This window comes from Myotis myotis, unplaced genomic scaffold (genome assembly GCF_014108235.1).
Source record: "Myotis myotis isolate mMyoMyo1 unplaced genomic scaffold, mMyoMyo1.p scaffold_m19_p_7, whole genome shotgun sequence".
In the NCBI taxonomy this organism is placed as follows: Eukaryota; Metazoa; Chordata; class Mammalia; order Chiroptera; family Vespertilionidae; genus Myotis; species Myotis myotis.
Window position 1 is genome coordinate 91,325,028 of NW_023416379.1, and position 21,161 is coordinate 91,346,188.

At 51.7% G+C, this 21,161-nt stretch overlaps 1 long non-coding RNA gene across 1 annotated transcript in view; it reads left to right on the plus strand.

Moving 5' to 3' along the window:
• LOC118660472 overlaps positions 1–20,299 on the plus strand; it is a 32,095-nt gene extending 11,796 nt beyond the window's left edge. Inside the window, exon 3 of the long non-coding RNA XR_004968941.1 lies at positions 20,024–20,299. This is a non-coding gene — a long non-coding RNA (uncharacterized LOC118660472). The remainder of the gene's footprint in view (positions 1–20,023) is intronic.
• The last annotated feature ends 862 nt before the right edge of the window (positions 20,300–21,161 follow it).

A 21,161-nucleotide genomic window follows, 5' to 3' on the forward strand; every position in this document is an offset into this window, starting at 1 on the left:
AGTTCAGTTCCCCGTCAGGGCACATACACAGGTTACGGATTTGATCCCTGGCTGGGCCGCATATGGGAAGCAGCTGATGGATGTTTCTCTCTCTCCCTTCCTCTCTCTAAAATCAATTTTTAAAAAAATCTCCATGTCTATTTGTACTCCCAATATTGTCTGCCAACTGTATAGGTAATGTCTGGGGCAAAACTGTGTGTCTCCTCTGCAACTGTGCTGAGGCCTGGTTGTTTTTCCACTATGAGTGTCCCCAGTGGACTAAAGCCCAAAATAACTCCTCTAATCTGCAGGATTGCAACAATTTCCGAAGGGAAAAAGGAGTCCTCATGCTGGAGCAGGTTGGGAGCCAGGGAGCCAGGCTGTCAAGCCACATGTCACTCCCCTTTAGCAGACAGGGAGTCATGGGACCTGAGGTCAGGTTCCAGCCCTCCCCGGGCTGGTTGGGTGATCTCGAGGCCCCGTGTGACCTAGAGAGCTTTGGTTTCCTCATCCTGGAGCAGAGATCATGACAATTATTTGGCAGGACGGCCGGGAAGATTAAATGAGATAATGAAAGGGCTTTGAAAACCGTGGTGTTGCACAAATGTCAGGATGGTTGTTGTCATCTTCTTACACATATTGTCAGCTTCTGAAGGGCAGGGACGTGTCTTCTGTTTACTTCTTTGGTTCCCTTGGTGACATCTCCCACCCCTACCACCTCTTGCACTCAACACAGCGGCACTATGGAGATGACCTGCAGTGGTTTAGCACATAGAAGTTGCTTAAGAAAGGGTAGCTAATACATACACATGTGCTATTGTACGGCCCCTGGTTCAGATCTTCTCTGCCACTTGCTAGGGTAGTGAGTGTGACCTTGGGCAAGACCAGCACTGATGTACTCTAGTGTCCCGCCCTGTCACTCGTGGCTGATGAGAATAGTAGTCAGTCCAATCACTCTTTCCGAAATCCTTTAATGACTCACTGGCGCTTCAGGATAAAGTCTAAATTGTCAAAGTGGCTGCATCTGGCCTTGCTTCTCTCCTTTGCCCTTTTATTTATATTTTTTAATATATATATTTTAAATTGATTTCAGCGAGGAAGGGAGAGGGAGGGAGAGAGAGAGAGAAACATCAGTGATGAGAGAGAATCATTGATCAGTTGCCTCCTGCACACCCCTTACTGGGGATTGAGCCTGCAACCCAGGCATGTGCCCTTGACCGGAACTGAACCCGGGACCCTTCAGCTCAAAGGCCAACGCTCTATCCACTGAGCCAAACCGGCTAGGGTTCCTTTTCCCTTTTTTAAATTGGGGTGACATTGGTTGGTGGGATTGTATGGGTTTCAGGTGTACAATTAAACAAAAAAAAAAGAATAGTAGCTGGTTCATTCAGTGGATGTGAGAACTGAAGGGGGTTGGTCTACAGAACAGAACCAGGTGCATCCAGCACTCCCAGGGCATCAGCTCTTGCCATTATCGCACTATATCCACTGAGGGATTCTCCAAGAGGTGGTGTGAGAGGATCACCAGACTGGAAAGTAGGAGATCTAGGTCCTGGTCTTTGTTCAGAGTCGGTAGGGACTTTAAAGATCGTGGTTAGCCCCGGCCGGTGTGGCTCAGTTGATTGAGCAATGTCCCATGCACCAAAAAGTTGCTGGTTCAATTCCCGGTCAGGGCACATACCCAGGTTGTGGGTTCAATCCCCATTCAGGGTGTATGTGCGAGGCAACCGATTGGTGTTTCTCTCTGTCTCCTTCTCCCTTCCTCTCTCTCTAAAGTCAATAAAAACATTTTTAAAAAAGATGGTGGTTAGATGCTACCCCTCAGGATCAGCACAAATAATATAGCTGTGACTATTTTGGGGTGTTATTCTCCCCCCCGCCTCCGTGTGGACCGGACATTGTTAGGTTAAAGGTGTGCATATTTAACATTTGGGTAAACATTATAGTTGTCTAACATGCAGCGGTGTCTGTCTGCATTCTCTCCAATCAGCACGAGAAGATCTGTTTCTCCATATCGCAACCCACCCACATTTTAAGTTGAAATTTTATTAACTTTTTTGACGAGGCAATATTTACAGAGGACTCCAAATTTAAAAAGATACAAAGGGGCCTCCAGTGAGAAGCCTCCTCACCCCTGTCCCAGCCATCCAAGTCCCCTCCCCAGAAACACACACTTGGGTCTCAGCATATCTGGGAAGTGGAAACTGGTATCTGACCAAATCTCGCTATTATTTTTATGTGAAAACGAACCAGAGCCCTAGCCGGTTTGGCTCAGTGGATAGAGCATCGGCCCACAGACAAAAGGGTCCCAGGTCTGATTCCCGTCAAGGCCACATGCAGGAGGCAACCGATCGATAGGTCTCTCTCTCCCTCTGTCTCTTCCACTTTCCCTCTCAAAAAATAAAAATAAGAACAAACCAGAATATATTCTGGAGTAAAATGTTGCATTTGAACGAACTTTAAGATAAAACCAGAAACTCCAAAGGCCCTTGCAGCTGAGGGGTGGGGCAGGGTAGGGAGGGGCGTTGGGCTGTCTCCCACCGGCTCTGGGGGAGAGTTGGTACAGCTGCGGGTGCCTGCCCAGTGCCAGCGTGGGGATGCCCTGCTCCTCTGAGGATCCGGGGCTTTCCTCGTCGCCACACGCACCTGTGCGCACTCCTGCCCTTACACCTCCTCCTGCTTTTGACTTGTCCACCACGTTGCTGCCTGATGGTGAGTCCGGCCCCTCTGCTCTGGGCTTCAGTTCCCCTCACTTGTGAAAAGAGGCGTGGGGCTAGGCCCCTTCCAGGTGTAGCGTTCCAGAACTGATCAACGGACTCACCCCAAGGTGTAGATGACTGACAGCAGCTTACTGTGGCACCGCTCCTGTGGGTGGAGCGTTTGGAGGGATTCATTTTCTCATCCCATAAGAATGACTATGTGCGGTGCAGCTTCAGGCACGGTCCCAGGTAGGCCGGGGGGGGGGGGGGGGGAAGGGGGGGGGGTTGGGGGGAGGGGGGGGATGTGCGGGAGGGGGCGCCTTTCCCGGCATTCCGCCCGTGGTCACTGGGCTGAGGCTGCTCCAGGCAGGGCGGGTGTCAGCGCTGAGGAGATGTGCCTATTGGTTTCCCTCCAGAGCCCACACCACACTCAATGCTCGCTCTTGCCTGTGGCCAAGAGCAGGGTCTGGGAGACCCACGTGTGTGACCTGGAAAACGGCCTTGTCCCCCGGGCAAGGGTGCGGTGGGGTGTTCAGTAGCTTGACTTCCAAGTGGACAGGCAGTCCTCGTCCTGGCGCGTGAGGAGGCCCCGCTCGCTGCAGGGCCATCAGCTTTCTGCCAGAGCAGGTGTCCGGCCACACCTGGTCCCAGGCGGCTCACCCAGTGGGGAGGGCTGTGCCCGGCGCTGTCTGGCTTCATGTCTGTGGGAGGCTTGGTTTGGCTTCTGAATGTTCAGGGAGGGCTTGCAAGGGAGTGGCCCTCAGCCACCGTTAGCCCCTCAGAGGTAAGAAAGGCACTTCTCTTACCCGGTCGGCGTGGTTCAGTGGTTGAGTGTTGACCTGTGAACCAGAAGGTCACGGTTTGATTCCTGGTCAGGGCACATGCCCGGGTTGTGGATTCAGTAGTAGGGAGCGTGCAGGAGGTGGCCGATCAATGATTCTCTCACATCATTGATGTTTCTCTTTCCCTCTCCCTTTTCCTCTCTGAAATCAATAAAAATATATTAAAAAAAAGAAAAAAAGAAAGAAAGATACTTCTCTGGTGAAGTCTAAGCAGACTGTCTGGACCAGGGGTCCTCAAACTTTTTAAACAGGGGGCCAGCTCACTGTCCCTCAGACCGCTGGAGGGCCGGACTATAGTTTTAAAAAAAAACTATGAGCAAATTGCTATGCACACTGCACATACCTTATTTTGAAGTAAAAAAAAAAAAAACAGGAACAAATACAATATTTGTATTTGCATGTGGCCCGTGGGCCATAGTTTGAGGACCCCTGGGACAGTGCTCAGTGCTGTTACCTAGCGTACCTCCTCTCCGCGCCCCTGCCACACATGTAGGCTGCTGGGGGTGGCGGAGGGGGGTCACTCTGTGCTCCCCCAAAACAGCGGTACGTGGGAATGGAAACCAGGACGGTGGCCAGTGGTCCCCACACTGCTGGCGGTGCTGAGAGGCTCAGACCAGACTGAGATGGGCGTGCTCCCTCTGTCAGGATCTCCACACCACAGCCCTCTCTCCTCCGGCCGATGCTTTACCAGGAGCCTGAGCTACGCAGGGCTCTGTCCTCAGACGCGTCACCAGGAGCCTGAGCAGGACACGTTTTGTCCTCAGATGCGTCACCAGGAGCCTGAGCAGGACACATTTTGTTCTCAGATGCGTCACCAGGAGCCTGAGCAGCGCACGCTCTGTCCTCAGCATGCGGTGGACCAGCAGCACTGGCCTCAGCTGGGAATGCAGACTCTCAAGACCCACCCCCGGCTACTGAGCCACGATCTGGGTTTTTACAAGAGGCCAAGCTGATCGCAGTGACACGAATGTGTGGGAAACACGGTCTGGCTCTCGCGGCTGCGTGCCTGGGGTCAGAGGCCAGAGGGAAACAGAAGCTCCCGGGAGGGGACGGGGGTGGGGGTTTCCCTGAAGGGAAGACTCACCCCAAGGCCGGCTCCCAGGAGGGAGGTAGACGCCGGACAAGGCCGAGGAAGGCACACTCCAGGAAGTATGTGGAAATAGGCAGGTGCCTGGAATGTTTTTCGTTTTATTTTCATTTCATTTTTAATAGGCAATTCACTGACATAGTTAAAATTCTCAGGGTACAGAGGGTGTGTCAGACGGCTTCTTTCCCACACCTGCCTCCCAGCCCCCTCTCCCCCCAGAGGCACCCAAGTTACCAGGCTGAGATGGGAGATGTTATGCAAATAAAAGTGTTTGTGTGAGTGCGTGTGCTCGCACAGACCTCTTGAAACATTCAAGTGGTGGCTCACCATGCAGTGTCTAGACCTGGCTTTTTCACTCACTGTGTCTTGGAGATCTTCTATATGAATATGTGAAGCTGTTCATGGTACCTCAGCTGAATATTATTCCACCCTAAGAATGAGCCCTCATTCATACTGCCAGGCCTCTGCTGCTGGCCCTACAGGGATGGCTTGGTTTTTTTTTAATGCAACTGAATCTTAGAACCTTAGAACCTGGAAGGTCATCTAGTCCAAACCCCACCCTGTGCAGGAATTTCCTCACAGCTGCTGCCGCACCCTGAGGCCAGGCCCGCCGCCTCCTCTGGAAAGCGCCACCTCCCTCGCCCCCCATCACCCTCGCTATACCTTCACCAGAGCCCTAATCGCCTGCTACGCCTTAGGCAGAGCCATGCTGACACTGCATCCTCTCGCCCCTGTCCCACGGTGGTGCCTAGTAGGTGCTGCACTCCTGGGAGGGGAATGGTATGGCCCGTCCCAGAGAGGGGAGGCCTCCAGATTCTGCTGCCCGATCACTTCCGACGTCAGATCTCAGTTCCTCCGAAGTGCACCTGCCAAAGAGGCCGCATCGGAAGGTCCCTGGATAAAGCAGCGTCCGTTTCCCAGCGGCTTGTCCCTTTGGCTCGAGCACATCTTCTAACTCAATGCAGACATTTAACCCCCCTTCCAGGTATTTAAAACCACCATCTTTCCCCAAACCATCCCTGTGGGTCCTGGTTCCACATCGTCTCCTCGTGTTCTCCACACACTTTTTGGTTTGTAATATGACACTTTTGAAAGTGACGTCTGGCCCCTGCACACTCATTAGAGTGGCCAGTATTAAAAGGACTGACCATACCACGTCCCGCCAAGGGTGTAAAACGACTGGGACGCTCCAACTGCTGGCGGGAATGTAAATGGTACAGGCGCCCTGGAAAGGAGCTGAGGGTTTCTTAAAAGTTAGACACACATCTTCTGTATGACCTCGCCATTCAACTCCAAGACATTTACCCAACGTAAACGAAAGCATATGTCCGTTCAAAGACCATGTTCATAGAAGCTTTATTTGTCATAAGATCTGAAAACCATCCAATGTCCATCACAGTGAATGGATAAACAAACCGTGGCATGTTGACACAATAGAATACTACTCAGCGAAACCAAACAAAAACCAAAACAGAACCTGCTGATGTCCTAACAACATTGACGAATTTCAAAACAATTACACCGAGTAAAAGAAGCCAGCTGAAAAGTAAAGAGAGTCTATGCTGGATGGTTTCATTTACATACAATTCTTAAAAAGGCAAACTAATTCATGGGGCCAGAAAACACCTTGGTGGTCGCTTGGGGATACAGAGTAGGAGCCGGAGGGAAGATTACGAAGGGCACCAAGAAACGGTGGGGTGATGGTTATGGTCACCCGTTTCTGATGACAGTTTCACAGGCTTATATGTATGTCAAAACTCATCAAATGGTCTGCTTTACACATGTGCACACTTTATGTCAGTGATACCTCAAAAAGGTTGTTTTATCGAACCTGATATCTGGAACTGGCCACATCTTCTTGATGTCACTGGTGTGCACAGTAGGACAGCTAGCTTCTTGGTCACCGTGCTCCTATTGCTGGAACCCGAAGTTCTGTGAGGTTTTAAAGGAGCTATATCGCTGTCCTTTAAGTTCAATGAAACTTCCAAGATCTTGATGTCATGAGCACTGGCAAGGCAGGTCTCCTCCAACTTGAATGTGAATTGTATCAAGGTCATTGCCCCTTCAATGTTCATGTTCTCAGGGTAACGGAGTAGGAGATGGCACAGTGTGGTATGACTAGAAGCTCAGGGTGGGTAAGTTACTTGGCTTTTCTGAGTCTCAGTTTCCTTCTCTGTAAAGTGGGTCAACTGACCTCACAGAGGTGTGACAATTAAATGATACTTAAAGAAAATGAACTTGGCACAGCGCTCGGTCCATCCAGGTATTCAATGAAAAGAAGCCAATTTTATACCTTCATCACTCCTGCCTGGCACAATACTTTGAAATACTTGTCTGTGTATGCCAGACCTCTCACAACATGCCTATATTTGATTAGCAGACCTATACCCCTACACTGGAATTTTTAATATAAACACTGAACAGGCCAGGTCAACACCAGCTCCACGACCCTTACGTTTCCTCCGATTGATCTACACTCCTCGGGTGGGAAGCAGTGAGGTTAGCCTTACACACTTCGTTGTTGTTTTGCTTTCTTAATCCTCACCGAGGATATTCTTCCATTGATTTTTTTTTAAAGAGAGAGTGGAAGGGAGGGGGAGAGACAGACAGAGAGAAACATCGATGTGAGAGAGACACATCAATTGGGTGTCTCCTGCAGGCACCCCGACTGGGGCTGGGGATGGAGCCCGCAACCCAGGTATGTGCCCCTGACCAAAATTGAACCCTCAACCCTTCAATCCATGGGCCAACTGAGCAAAACCGGCCAGGGCAGCCCTACATTTTTATTTTATTTATTTATTTATTTTTAAAAATATATCTTTATTGATTTCAGAGAGAAAGGGAGAGGGGAAGAGATAGAAACATCAATGATGAGAGAGAATCATTGATTGGCTGCCTCCTGCATGTCCCCCACCTGGAATTGAGCTCACAACCCAGGCATGTGCCCTTAGACCAGAATCGAACCTGGGACCCTTCAGTCTGCAGACTGACGCTCTATCCACTGAGCCAAACCAGCTAGGGCCAGCCCTACATTTTTAAGTGTGACGGCTAATAGGCTGGTTAATTTAGAAGCTGTCAGAGGAGCATGGATTCGAGGAAATAGAGCAGCAGCTGTGAAAAATAGAATGGTTTTAAAAAAAATCAGACATAAAATTATCAAATGGCCCCATAATCCCACTTCTTGGTATATACCCAAAAGAATTGAAAGCAGGAAGTCAAACAGATATTTATACACCCATGTTCATAGCAACATTATTCATAACTAGAGGCCCGGCGCATGAAATTCATGCACTCGGGGGGGGGGGGAGGGGAGGTCCCTCAGCTCAGCTTGTGCCCTCTTATAGTCCAGGAGCCCTGCGATCCATTGCCCCACAGAGGTAGGCCCTGCCCACCTGCCATAACACTGCCAGTTGAGTAGCCTGGGGCTCCCCCTGGGGGAGGGGGCTCCGAGATCGATAGCCCTGTAGAGGGAGGCTCTGCCCACCCACTGCAGCCCACCGGTTGGTGGCCTGGGCCTCCCTCTGCAGGGCAATCATAAGGTGATGGCAGGGCCCCTGACCAATAGCATCGCACCTGCTTTGGCTGGCCTGGCACCAGTGTGTGTCATAGTGTGGTTGTCTGGACAGTCGTTCTGCTGTTCAGCCATTCGGTCAATTTGCATATTATGCTTTTATTATTATAGATAGCCAAGAGGTGGGAGCAGCTCAGGCACCTACTGATGGATGAGTGGATAAAGGAAATGTGGTATGTCCATAGGATGGAATATCACTCAGCTTTAAAAAGGAATGACGTTCTGACACATGCTACAACATGGATGGACCTTGAAAACAGTATGCTCAGTGACATAAGCCTGACATGGGAAGACAAACAGTCTATGCTTCCATTTGCATTTGGTATGTAGAATCGTCAAGCAGACGAGTGCTGGTGATGGCTGTGCGACAATGTGACTGTACTTGATCCCACAGGACTGAACTGATTAAAATGGTATGTTCTGTGCTATGTTTTTTCCCGACCACAATTAACGAACGTGGAGCAGCAGGCTGTTGTTCAGTGGTGGGAGGCCTGGCCGGGGCAGTGGGCAGCTGAGTCAGGGGGAGCTGGGGGGCAGGCGGCCTGGTCGGACTGGAGAGGAGGCGCGTGCCCTGGAGAGCCTGAGCCTGAAGTCAGGCTGGGAAGTGGGATTTGAGATTCCCACTGAGTCACTCCTTGGGGTCCAGCCTTTGTCTCCTGGTTAAAACGAGTAGTTTCCTGAGGGTGCGATAACCCAGGGACTGCATTGCTGTAGCAGAGTAAGTCGGTGTGGACGGGTTTGCTTGTCAGCCATTAGGTCTGGGCTTGTGGTTGGAGTGGGTACCGGTGGGCACCGTGGCTCAGCACACTGGATGGGTGAGTCGTGAGGAAAAGACTGGAAAGACCCCTCATTGTCCTAGGACTCTCACAGCTCCAGGCTGGTATCATGATTTCTCCATTCACTGTCAGTGTGCCCTCGACTGTTCTGTGCCTCAGTTTTCTCATCTGTAAAGTGGGGATGATGTGACGCTGTGTAACAGGGATGAAAGAAAACAGGTACATGGTAGGCATTTGCCATCTGTCTTCTCCACCACGCCGAAGAGGAAGGCTGGCCTGTTGGGATGCTGTTCAGGTGAGGCAGGCAGGCAAAGCCCAGAGTGGGTCCAATTTCTTTAAGTAAGAAAGGTGAGGAGGGAGGGAGGAGACCAGCAGAGCCACTCCTGAGTGTGCGTGTGGAGTGGGCATGAGGAGATGAGAGAGGCAGAGCTGCTGGGCTGAGAAGTGGGACTTGGGCAGATAAGAAGTCCCTCTGTTATGTTCACATATTTTCCCTTTTACGCATCCTCAGAAGGTTTTTAGAAAAGACCCGTGTTATTTTCTAAACTGTGCTGGAACCCTGACCTTCTTCTGAATGCTGTCACAGGCCTTGAGGTGACTCAATACAGCATATCTGGGTCGCAATTGCAAAACGCCTTATGCACTGAGGGCCAAACAAATGCTCCTCGTTGTTATTCTGGAAGAAGACAGGCCTGGAAGCCGGAGAGACTCGGCTGAGTATCTTCAAAGAGCAGACAAAACACTCCTGAGATTCCAGGCCACTGGGCGAGGAGGCTACAGGAGTTTCAGGTCCCCAGCCGCTCCCTCCCTCTAGATCTGCACCGTCCAATGTGGTGGGCACCAGACACATACAATATGCAATTTTATTTTTTAATCCTCACCTGAGGATATTTTTCCATTGATTTTTAGAGAGTGGAAGAGAGAGGGAAAGACAGAGAGAAATATCGATGTGAGAGAAACACTTTGACTGGTTGCCTCCTGCATGCTCCCCGACCAAGGCTCAGGCCGGGGATAGGGGGGCTAGTGCGGATGGGGGAGCCTACAACCGAGATACGTGCACTTGACCCGAATCAAACCCAGGACCCTTCAGTCCGCAGGCCAATGCCCTATCCACTGAGCCAAACCGGCTAGGACTCAATATGGAAATTTAACTTTTTTCTTTAATTAAAGATTTAGTTCCTAAGTCACATTTAGCCACACATCAGGTGTCCAATCACCACCTGTCATAGTGGCTACCGAATTGGACGACATTCCATCGGCACAGACACTTGTATTTTTCTAGAAAGAGGAGGAAAAGGCCTGAGTAGGTCGGGTTTGTTTATACCTGACTTTTTCCTAAAAGGACCCAAGGCAGCCGAGGACCGTGCCTTCTAGCCGGGGATGCGAAGGTTGGGTGTGTGGGCTGAACCGGTCGTGAGTGGAGTAGCAGAGAAAGAAGCGAGGCCCAGTGGGTTGAGCTCCCGGGCCCAGATAGGAAGTGGGAGGGGAAGCGGAGGTGGATGCTGTGGGAGTGATTGTCAAAGGCCAAGGCTGTGGACAGGCAGATATTGAGCAAGGAGAGTTACGGGAAAGGCTCTCTGTTCCTCTTAGCAATAAATGGTTATCTGACCTGTTCAATCAAGGAGTCCCCTGTGCCCTTCCGTTCTGAGGTACAAATTCCAAATTCCAGCTAATCAGATGCAATGAAAGGATGTTGTTGGCTGGGGCCAGTTCGGACTTGCATCACCGCGGAAGGACGCCAGCCCTGGATCTGTGCTCACGCCCGCTGGTGTGCTCGGAGCAGCTGGGCGGGAGGCGAGGCGGCAGGCGGCAGGCGGGAGGCAGGGGGCCAGGCAGCATCCTTCCTGGTGGGTGACGTGAGCCGAAAGGTTGTCGCCCAAGGGAGCCAGGCCAAGTCCTTCCCAAGCCATGATGCGCTTTAGGGATGGCTCTTTCTGAGGGCAAATCAGAGTCTTAAAAATGTTCATTCAATTTGACTTTTATGTTAAACTCCTCTCTTGGGATTAAAGACAAGCCTAACACATATCAAGATGACTTTAATTTAAGCTTCGCTAGGAAGTTCAAGGACATCACAGGATGAGGTGGGGGGCCAAGAGGAGCGGCCTCTTCTGGCTTAATTGGTGATCATCTATACATTTTATTTTTACTCTGAGGCATAACAGACTCACGGGGAAGTGCTCTGACCTCCATGTGCAGCTTGGCGAGGGTTTGCATATGTAAGTACCTGTGCACCCTCTGCCCAGAGGGGGATCCAGAGCACGTCCTGCGCCCAGAAGGTTCCCTCACGCTCTCTCCTGGCCAGTTTCCCTCCCTGATTTCTACCATCAATTAGTGTCGTCTTTCCTTAAACTTCGTATAAACGGGACTGTCCCGTATGCATACTGGGTCTGGCGCCTTTCACTCGAAAGCCCGTGAGCTCTTTAAGGAGAAATTGTATAAATCCACACCCTCAGTCCTGAGCTACACGCTTGGGGCAGACAGGTTTCAGCATTCAGAATGTTTCTAGTTTCCAAAGGTGCCCTGATGCGTTCACTCAGGGAAGGAATCTTGTAAACGGCCCCCCACACCGCCCCCCCCCCCCCAGGGCCTGGGCAGCGCCTGGTAAACACACACAGTTCTGAGCAGAGTCTATGAATATTCGCGTGCTGTGGTGTAAAGAGAGGCCGCAAATAGCATCACCTCAGTGGAGGTCAGTGATGCTGTCAAATGAGTTCACACGGGGTCAGGCTTTGCAGTCCAGTGCCTGGCGATGAAAACGCTTTGATCCCGCAGTTTCCAGATTTGGGGATTTTGAAGCTGAGAATAAGGAAGAGTGGGCCTGTCGGTTCCCCACCAGCCATGGGCTCTGTGGGAGGCAAACTCCCTGGGTGTGGGTCGCCTGAGGTTCCAGCGCTGAGGGAAGGTCACAGAGCTTGGCTGCCTGCACCGGAGCCGGCCGGCCGGAGCGGTGCTGAGCTGGGCCGCCCGGAGCGGGCTCTCTTGCCGGGCTATTGGAAGCCCACCGCGGACTCCCGGCACTAACGACGCATCTTTGCTGTGTATGTGTGCGTTTGGGCGTTTTCCTGGGGTCCCTATTTTTACTTAGGTTTTCGGAAGAATCTGCTACACAAATAAGGCTAAGGGCCCGGTTAGGAGGTGCTCAGGCAGAGCCCCTCGCTGTGGCCCTGGGTGCCTAAGGGACAGGGGATTCTGATAGCAGACCTCAGTGACTGGGTGGGCGTCAGGGGGAGGAGGCAAGAAGGGGCGAGCACACAGGTTTAGGCGGGAGGAGGGGCAGGAGAGCTAGGATCAGGATGAGCATGAGGGGAGCCAAGGAGACAATACACGCAGACCCTCCACATGGGGCTGAGCCCAGGAGCAATTCCCTCAGCGGCCGGGGAGGGGTGTATGTCTTCAGTTTAGGAGCCTGTGTGAAGCAACTCCTTTGTGCCTGGCACTGGGGGTACCAAAATGAACAAGACCTGCTCCCCACCTGGGGCTCCCCACATTGCTCCACCCCCCTGCCACCAATGAGCTCCCTTTCATCTTCCTCTTCCTCCTCCCACCAAAGAACACACACACACACACACACACACACACACACACACACACCAGGAGTGGCCTCAGTGCAGCCTCAGGCTCCAGATCTTCGGGGCTCTTTCCCCCACCTCCCATCACACCCCTGGGTCCTGTGTCCCATGTCCATAAAGGAAGGAAGGTGGTCAGCTACCGAAGTGATGAGTTGATCAGAGGCATGGACTGGTGTTGCTGGGGTCCAGTTCCTCCCCACCACTCAGTGGTGTGACCTTGGACATGTCTTCTTCCCTGCCTCAGTTTTCTCATCTGTGGAATGGGCCTATGAAGTCTATGACTCCCTCCCTCACAGGGTGTTGTGAGGACCAAAGGAAATAACATGGCAGAAGACGTAAGCGGCAAAGCTTGCGCCGGGCTGGACTGTGCCTGACAGCTTGTTGTATTCCCAAACGGAGCTTCCCCCAGCACCTTGAGCAGCAGCACGTTAGTGATTGTACAGACTCATTCTACCTGTTGGGCACCCTGGGGTGCTATGGGACTGTAGGGTCTCTGGGGTGACCCAGTAAGGTGCTACCTGTACCTCAAATGTGGTTTTACGCTCTGCTTGCAACAGTTCTTTGGAAAATAATAGCTGTTACAGGTGTTCATCACAGTGCTATTTATAGTAGTCCAAGAAAAGCTGTTGTTCACCGCAATCACCCAGGCCCAATGAGTACCAGCGCTCAAGAACTGCATATTAAAGGCTTGCAGACCCCACCCCTCCAGCTCTCTGGTGCCCCCTTTTGTGGCGATGGGGTAAACCCTTCACCACCCACAAAGAGGTTGGATAAGGAGTGGGGGCAAGAGCCACAGCCCCCAGAACCTGAGAGTTAAACACTGTCTTCATTGCCCTGGCCCGTGTGGCTCATTTATTCGGAGCGTCATCCCATGCCCAGAAGGGTCCTGGGCTTGATTCCCTGTCAGGTTGCAGGTTCGATCCCTGGTCTGGGTGAGTACAGGAGACAACCGATCAATGTTTCTCTCTCACACCACAGGGTGTTTCTCTCTCTCCCTCTCCCTTCCTTTCTCTCTAAAACCAATAAAACATATTAAAAAATGGTCTTTCACATGGGTCATGGTCCTACTGCTTGGAATGTTTCTGTACAACAGAGAGGAAGTATAAGGGTGTCATCACGGGGTTATTTGAAGTATTAATACGTAGAAAGCAGCCACAATGCCCACCATCGGGGGACGCTGAAATAAACTCTGGTGTACACGGGTGGCTTCCATGCAGCCATATGAGGAATGTGGTCGAACAGCCTCTCCTGCACCGTGTCCCACAGTCCTAAGCCGCAGAGGATCCCTCCAGGAATTCCACAGCGAAATTTGTTTAGGAAACGCCAGTCCCCTCCTGATGACTCAGACGCGTATTAGGAAATTAAAGACTCTGAGACGCCCTCCAGGAAAGAAGCCCATTAAGCTGGCGGAGGCCAGGGCATCCCAACAGGTGGGGAAGGACTCCCCTGTTAATAGCAAAATGGCCCTGGCACTAGTGTGGGGAACACTGACCTGGCAGACGCACGTGGAAGGAACTGAGTGTAAACTGCAGGTTCTGAGAGTCTGACGCACAATTTAATATATATTTTTTAAGAGAGAGAAAGAGAGAGAGAGAGAGAGAGAGAGAGAGAGAGAGAGAGAGAGATATCAACTTGTTGCTGCATTTATTTATGCATTCATTGGTTGATTCTTGTATGTGCTCTGACCTGGCATCGAACCCACAACCTTGACTTATCAGGATGACGCTCTAACCAACTGAGCCACCCGGCCGGGACTCCGCAGCGCCATTTACACGAACACACCTTCATGTATGTTTGTGTTTGGAAAGTCCTAGCAGGATGCATCTCTGCACTGCCATTGTGGTTGGGGTGGTGGGAACAGAGGTGATATTCATTTCATTCCTGTTTTCACTCACTTGAGTTTTCTAAACTGCCGGTCATCGCTGTGCATAACGTCGACAATGAGTCAAATAAGACACCGCCGCTGCGAGAGGGGCTGAGGGACTGCGCGGCGGCACCTCGAGAGCGGCAGGCCCTTATTTAGGCAGAGCCGCCCGACCCGGGCTCATTCCAGCGGGAACCCTGCCCAGCGCATTCCTCCCGCGCCCCGCGGCCAGCTGCCCCCTCCCGCGGCCTCCCTCTCCTTTGGTAGCCGCCGCCGCCGCCGGCCCGGCCCGCCGCACATCTGGAGCTCGTTAGGGGCCGCCTGCACCAGAGCCGGCACATCTGGTCGCCGCGAGGCGGAGCGCAGGGCAGCGGAGGGGAAGGGGCACGTCAGGACAGGGCCGGCCGCTCGCTCCCCGGCGTCTGGCCGCGGGGAGGCGGAGGGCGGAGGGCGGAGGGCGGCGGGCGGCGGGCGCAGACGGCGCTGCGGCGGGCTGGCCGGGAGCCCAGCCGGGTAGCCTCCTCGCGGCAGGGCAGCCCGAGGCCCGGCGGCCTCCCAGGACGAGGGGGTCGGGCCTGCAGGGAGCAGGGGTTCTGGACTCCGGGCGCGGTCCTGGGGCCCGGCGGATGGGGAGCAGAAAGCATCCCAGGAGCGGAGCGGCCGCAGGGAAGGGATGGGCAGGGAGAGCGCGGCAGGAGGCAGGGGCGTCAGCGTCAGGATGGAGGACACTCCTGTTTGAAATAACAGGAGAGGGGCAACAAGGCGGGTTGGAAACAGAGCGTCCCCAAGGCCTGTTCCTTACACCCATGGGCCCGGGTGCCCTGCTCTCCCTCCTCCAACCGCCACCCCCGCCTCCGTCCCCCCGTGGTGCCATTATTCCTCCCCTTTGGGGCTGGTTCCTCTGAGGCTTTAGCAGCCCTGCCCATTCTTTCCTGAGGCATCAGCAGAGGCTCCTGAGATCCTTTACGAAGTCAGACAGAGATAGAAGAGAACAGCCAGCCCAGAGAAAGTACAGCTACCAGCTGGGCCCTGCTCCCCGCTTTGCCCTGGGCCTTAGACCTCGCCAGGCTCTCACCTGGATGGTCCTGGCTTTCACAGGAGCCCCCAGGTTGCCTGCCTCTCCCCCCACCGCCCAGTCCCCACTCCCACCCCCCACACCAGCCCCACCCTGCAGCAAGTGCCCTGGGGAGAATTCTCAGGAAGATCTAGTGGGGCCAGTTGTAAAAGTAGAAGCCAAGGAGGATGGCAGGAAGCTCTAGGGCTTGGAACCCAACAGATGGTCCAAAATCGCGCTGCGTAGGCCCCTCTGAGCACCAGTTTCCTCATCTACTAGAGGAGGGCACTCTTCCGTAGAGAACTGTTTTAAGCTCTCCGGTAGAAATATACAACTAGAGGCCCAGTGCACAAAATCTGTGCTTGTGTAGGGTGCCCAGGCCTGGCCCGGCGATCAGGGCCGATCTGTGGGGTGACTGGCAGGGTGATCAGGGGGCCCCCCACTGGCACCCGCTTTGGCTGGCCTGGGTCCTGTGGGCTGGGGGCAGCTCCTGCATTGAGCGTCTGCCCCCTAGTGGTCAGTGTGCATCATAGCGACTGGTCATTCTGCTATTCAGTCGATTTGCATATTAGGCTTTTATTATATAGGATAGGATTATATATTTCCCCAATAGAAACATGATGTGATTATAAATTAATGCAGGGGATTTTACATTTTTCATGTTGGAATCATTGTAGATTTATAGAAAAGTTGCAAAATTGTACAGAGAGTTCCAGTAATTGCTTCCCCTGGCTTCTCCTGAGCCTAGCATCTTGCATAATCAGGTCCATTTGCCAAAACTAAAAGGTTAAGATTGGCACAATACTATCAACTATGGACTTTATTTAGATTTTACCAGTTTTCCAAAACATATGTAATTAAAATTTTTCTACTAGCTACATTAAAAAAGGAAAAAAGAAGTAAAATTAATTTGAATAATATATTTTATTTAACTCAATATTTACAAAATATTGTCATGTCAGTATTAATCGATAAAACACAAAAATAAGATTTTTACTTTCTTTTTAAAAAAAATATATTTTATTGATTTTTACAGAGAGGAAGGGAGAGGGATAGAGAGTTAGAAACATCGATGAGAGAGAAACATCGATCAGCTGCCTCCTGCACACTCCCTAGTGGGTATGTGCCTGCAACCAAGGTACATGCCCTTGACTGGAATCGAACCTGGGACCCTTGAATCCACAGGCTGACAGTTTATCCACTGAGCCAAACCAGCCAGGGCAAGATTTTTACTTTCAAAAAATTTTTAAAAAATGTTTTTAACCTGCCATAACCAGTTTGGCTCAGTGTATAGAGTGTCGGCCTGCGGACTGAAGGGTCCCAGGTTTGATTCTGGCCAAGGGCATGTACCTTGGTTGCGGGCTCATCCCCAGTAGGGAGTTTGCAGGAGGCAGCTGATCGATGTTTCTCTCTCATCAAGGTTTCTGACTCTCTATCCCTCTCCCTTCCTCTCTGTAAAAAATCAATAAAATATATATATTTTTTAAAAAGTTTTTAATCCTCACTCAAGGATATCTTTTCACTGATTTTTAGAGCGTAAGGTTGTGGGGGGTGGGGGGAGAGAGAGAAAGAGTAAGAAATATTGATCAGCTGCCTCCGTACTCAGTCAGGAATAGAACCTGAAACCAGGTATGTGCCCAGAACCTTTTGGTGTATAAATGACACTCCAGCCAACTGAGCCCCGTGGCCAGGGAATTTACACTTTTTTATACTGTCTTTGAAATCAGTGTGGATTTTACTGACAGCACATCTCAATTTGAACACTAAATTTTCAATGGAAATTATTTTTTAATGATTGGAAATTATCCCCCCCATTGGAAATTCTTGATCTGAAGTTAGATTTTCACAAAACTTAGAGTTGAAACAATAGATTCCCATACTCAAGTTGTTTTAAACATAATTAAAAGTTTTCTAATAACTGAATTGAGTATAAATTTTAATATTAAATTAAAAATGCAGGTGCTCAGTGGCACTGACCACTTTCAAATGCTCAATAGCAGCACATGGCTAGTGGCTACACTACTGGACAGTTCAGATTTGAAGGATTGAAAGAGGTCACGCATGACGACTAGTGCCTAGCACAGAGTAGGTGTTCAATAAATGCTGTCTAAGGTCAGTAAAGCCTCGAGTTGCCGCTGGTAAAATTAATTTCTAATCACGTTATCAAGACTTGCACCCATTTACTGCCAGGGGTCATGGAAGGAAGCAGAGAAAGGTATTGTCTGGGGCGAGAAAACAAATAGAGGGACCCCATCCTTCTGAGCCCCCCATGCACTGGGCTCCCACAACACCAGCCCCTGCCCCGCCCCGCCCCGCTGCCTCGCATTCGTGCTCTCGCTGGTCTTCACAGCAAGTACTACACCTCTGTCCACAGGTGAGGGAACCGAGACTCTGAGAGTTGGAGCAAGAGAGAGGCCTGAGCCCCGCGTCCCTACCCAGCCACCTTGTCTCATCCTGAGGTCTGGGCGCTTGGATCCCTCCTCCCTGGGCTCAGTTTCCCCACAGGAGGTTAAGAAATAGAGATGGGAGTTGGTTTGAGTTACTGGCTCCACTAGGACAATTTAGAATTATTCAAAAAGGGGACATTGGCTAGCCCTCCCTTCTCAAAATTCACCTAATTCTGATTTGTAAATAAGTAAATAGGTAAGAGGAAGAGAACTTATTTTAGGATTCACAGTGGGGGCAGGGAGGCCTTGCCATGTAGTTGGTAATATTTGTGTCCACAGGTTGGGACACCCTCTCCCAGTGTTGAGGTGCCTAGGAAACCCAATCAGTTATGGAATCATGGACGCCGCATGTGCTAATATAGAATCAGGGCCGAGGGAGTTAGGTGTCTCGGGATATTTATAATGAGCGGGGGCAGCCTGGTGAGTCACTGCGCTGCTCTCCAAAGGACACACCTGCCTCCCAGGAATGGGGGGCTGTTGCTCTCTGGGCAGGCCCCCTTCCCTTGCAGGGCTGGGACACACACACTGGGGAACCCTCCCCCTGCCCTGGGCTCCTCTGGGACACTGATCAATGCAAACCATTCCCCTCCCCTATTTTAGCATCATTTCCCAATAACCTCCCACTTCCCAGACTGAGGGCGGACTGTCCACCAAGGATCCTACAGACTTGCCATTCCCTGGGGACATCTCATTCCAGAGAGGCTTCCTCCTGGGAAGGTTCACTACGGTCAGGCCCAGCTGTGCAGCGGGCTCCTGAGCAGCCTCCATTCAGGCTGATTTCCGGGAAGCAGAGAGCCAAAGGCAGAGAGGCGAGGGAACACACATTCATTGAGCCCCTTTTCTGTGCCAAGCCCTGGCCAGGGCACTTGGCATCCCATCGCCCACACTTCACAGACGGGGGAAACTGAGACTCGGGGAAAGTGTGTAGGAAGGAGCACACAGCTAGGAAGCACTAGAGCCAGGGCTCCCTCCAGGCTAACTCCAAAGCTCTAGGTTTTATAAGATCATCTCCAGCGATTGGACTAGTGGCACAAAACACTTTCATAACATATATAATACTAAAAGGGTAATATGCTAATTAGACCGGATGTCATTCTGGACATCCTTCCAGACGAAGCTGGGTTGAGGCAAAGCCCGGGTCCCGGGTGCCAGAGGGAAGCCGGTGCCAGCATCCAGGGGAAGGAAGACCTACTTTTGCAGAAATTTCGTGCATTGGGCCTCCAGTATATATATGTTGTTGTTTTTTTAACTTAACTCTCAAAATATTGAGGGCAGGTCCAAACAGAGAAAGATGAATAACCTCAGAACTAATAGAAAAATGCAATGGTAAAAACATAATAAAGCAACAATAATAAGAAGAATAAACTCAAAAGAAGGGGGAAAATAGGAGAGAAAAGGGAACATAGAACTGATGGAACCAATAGAAAGAATTCACCCCAAATATACTCATAATTACATTAAATATAAATGGACTAAATGTTCTTGTTAAAAGATAGAAATTGTCAGAATGGATAGAGGACAAATCCCAGGTCTCTGGGGTTTATCAGAAATACATCCAAAACATAGTAGGGACTCAGAAAGGTTGAGGGCAGAGCCCAAGTCTGAAGCAGGGCTGTCTGAGGCTGCCGGCACCTCTCGGTCTCAGCCCTCCACTTGGCCCGTTCCCACCTCGGCCTCAGTGTCCTGAGTGAGCTCTTGCCAAGTCTGTGCTTTAACGGAAGCTACCCTGACACCAGCATTAGATGATTCCACCATGTGACCTGGACTTTCTTAGGAGACCTCAGTGTCCTCCTCTGTAAAAGGGAACAATAATTCATTCCTTATAGGTGCTGTAAGAGCTACAGACATGTTCATGGCACCCCCTACACAGTAAAACTAGATGTTTATTTGTTGTGTATGTTATGATAATTACCATGTGCCTGTCATTGATCAGACTGCGGGCTGTCACGGACAATCCAACAGAATAATAAAGCCTTTTCCTGTGTGTCGTCGGTGGGGGCGGAGGGTGGTGGGTGGGAGAGGGGGCGAGTCCACGCCCCCTTCAGGCTGGGAATTGGAGTGGGGCCAAGGGTAACTCCAGGGTTCCCTCTTCCTGTTTGCAAGCCTGACCCTGCTGTCTCTCTGTTGTTGATTAGGTCACACTCCTGCTCAGGCCGTAACCTTGGCGACTTCCTGCTGCCTGTGTCAGGGTCCCTCGGTCTTCAAGGCCTCTGATGGCTCGCTTTCTGCCCTCTCCTCCCCCATGTGGACATGCCCTGCAGACAACAGCCGCTCAGCGCTCCCCGGCACCCCCTCCCAGCTGGCACGGTCCCCACGGGGCTGCCACTCCTCCTCTGTCATCCGGGTCACGTTCCCTTGTCTGTAATTCTGAACTCCAAACGCTCTGAAAACCAGACTTTTAAAAATAAGCTTGATATACACTGATTTGGCCACAAATCTCGTCTGCCCTGACGTAAGGTTATTGAAAGTCTTTATTATGTCTCATGCTGCTCATACGTTTCGCCGCAGAAACTGCTGCGTTTAATTAGGGGGCTGCCCGGGCCCTGCCGGGCGTTCTGTTCCGCCAGCACGTGCAGCGTGTGACTGTTCCGATGGAACAGAAAGCTCTGAACCCACGTGCGCCCGAAACCGTGCGACTCACCCAGGGCTACAGGCAAGGGCTGGGGGGCTGGGAGCCCGCAGGATGGAGGCCTGTGGCCCGCCCTGTGCGGGCGCTTTAGGTCCTATCGCTCACCCTGGTCACAACCCTGGGAGGTGGGCATTAGCCCCTCCAGTCACACGTGAGACCGGGAAAGTGCCCAAATCAAGTCCTCTGAGTGCCCAGCCTCCCACACTCCGTCTCTCCTGGGTTCCAAGTTCCTTTCCTTTCCTGGGGAGCAGCCCTGACCCTGTCCTCTGTCCTGACGCCCTGGGACCAGTGTGCACAATGCTGCCTCATCCCGCCCACCCGGCAGTACTCCTGGAGGGCTTCTCACACTCTAATGCACGCACAAACTCTTCAGGTGTTGGTTTGGCGTTAATAGCCCTGGGGTGATTCTCTGCATTCCTGATACGCTCCCAGTTGCTGTTGGACCCCACTTTTAGGAGTGAGGGGCTAGGGGACAGCTGGAGACAGAGTTGAATGAGACCCAATCCCTGCTATCGCCACTCTCCTATACAAGAGCACTCTATGTACCTCATCTGGGGGTGGGTGCGACTGTTATCCTCATTTGACAGATGAAGAAACACGGACAGAGAGGGTAAGTGACTTGCCCAAGGTCACACAGCTCAGAA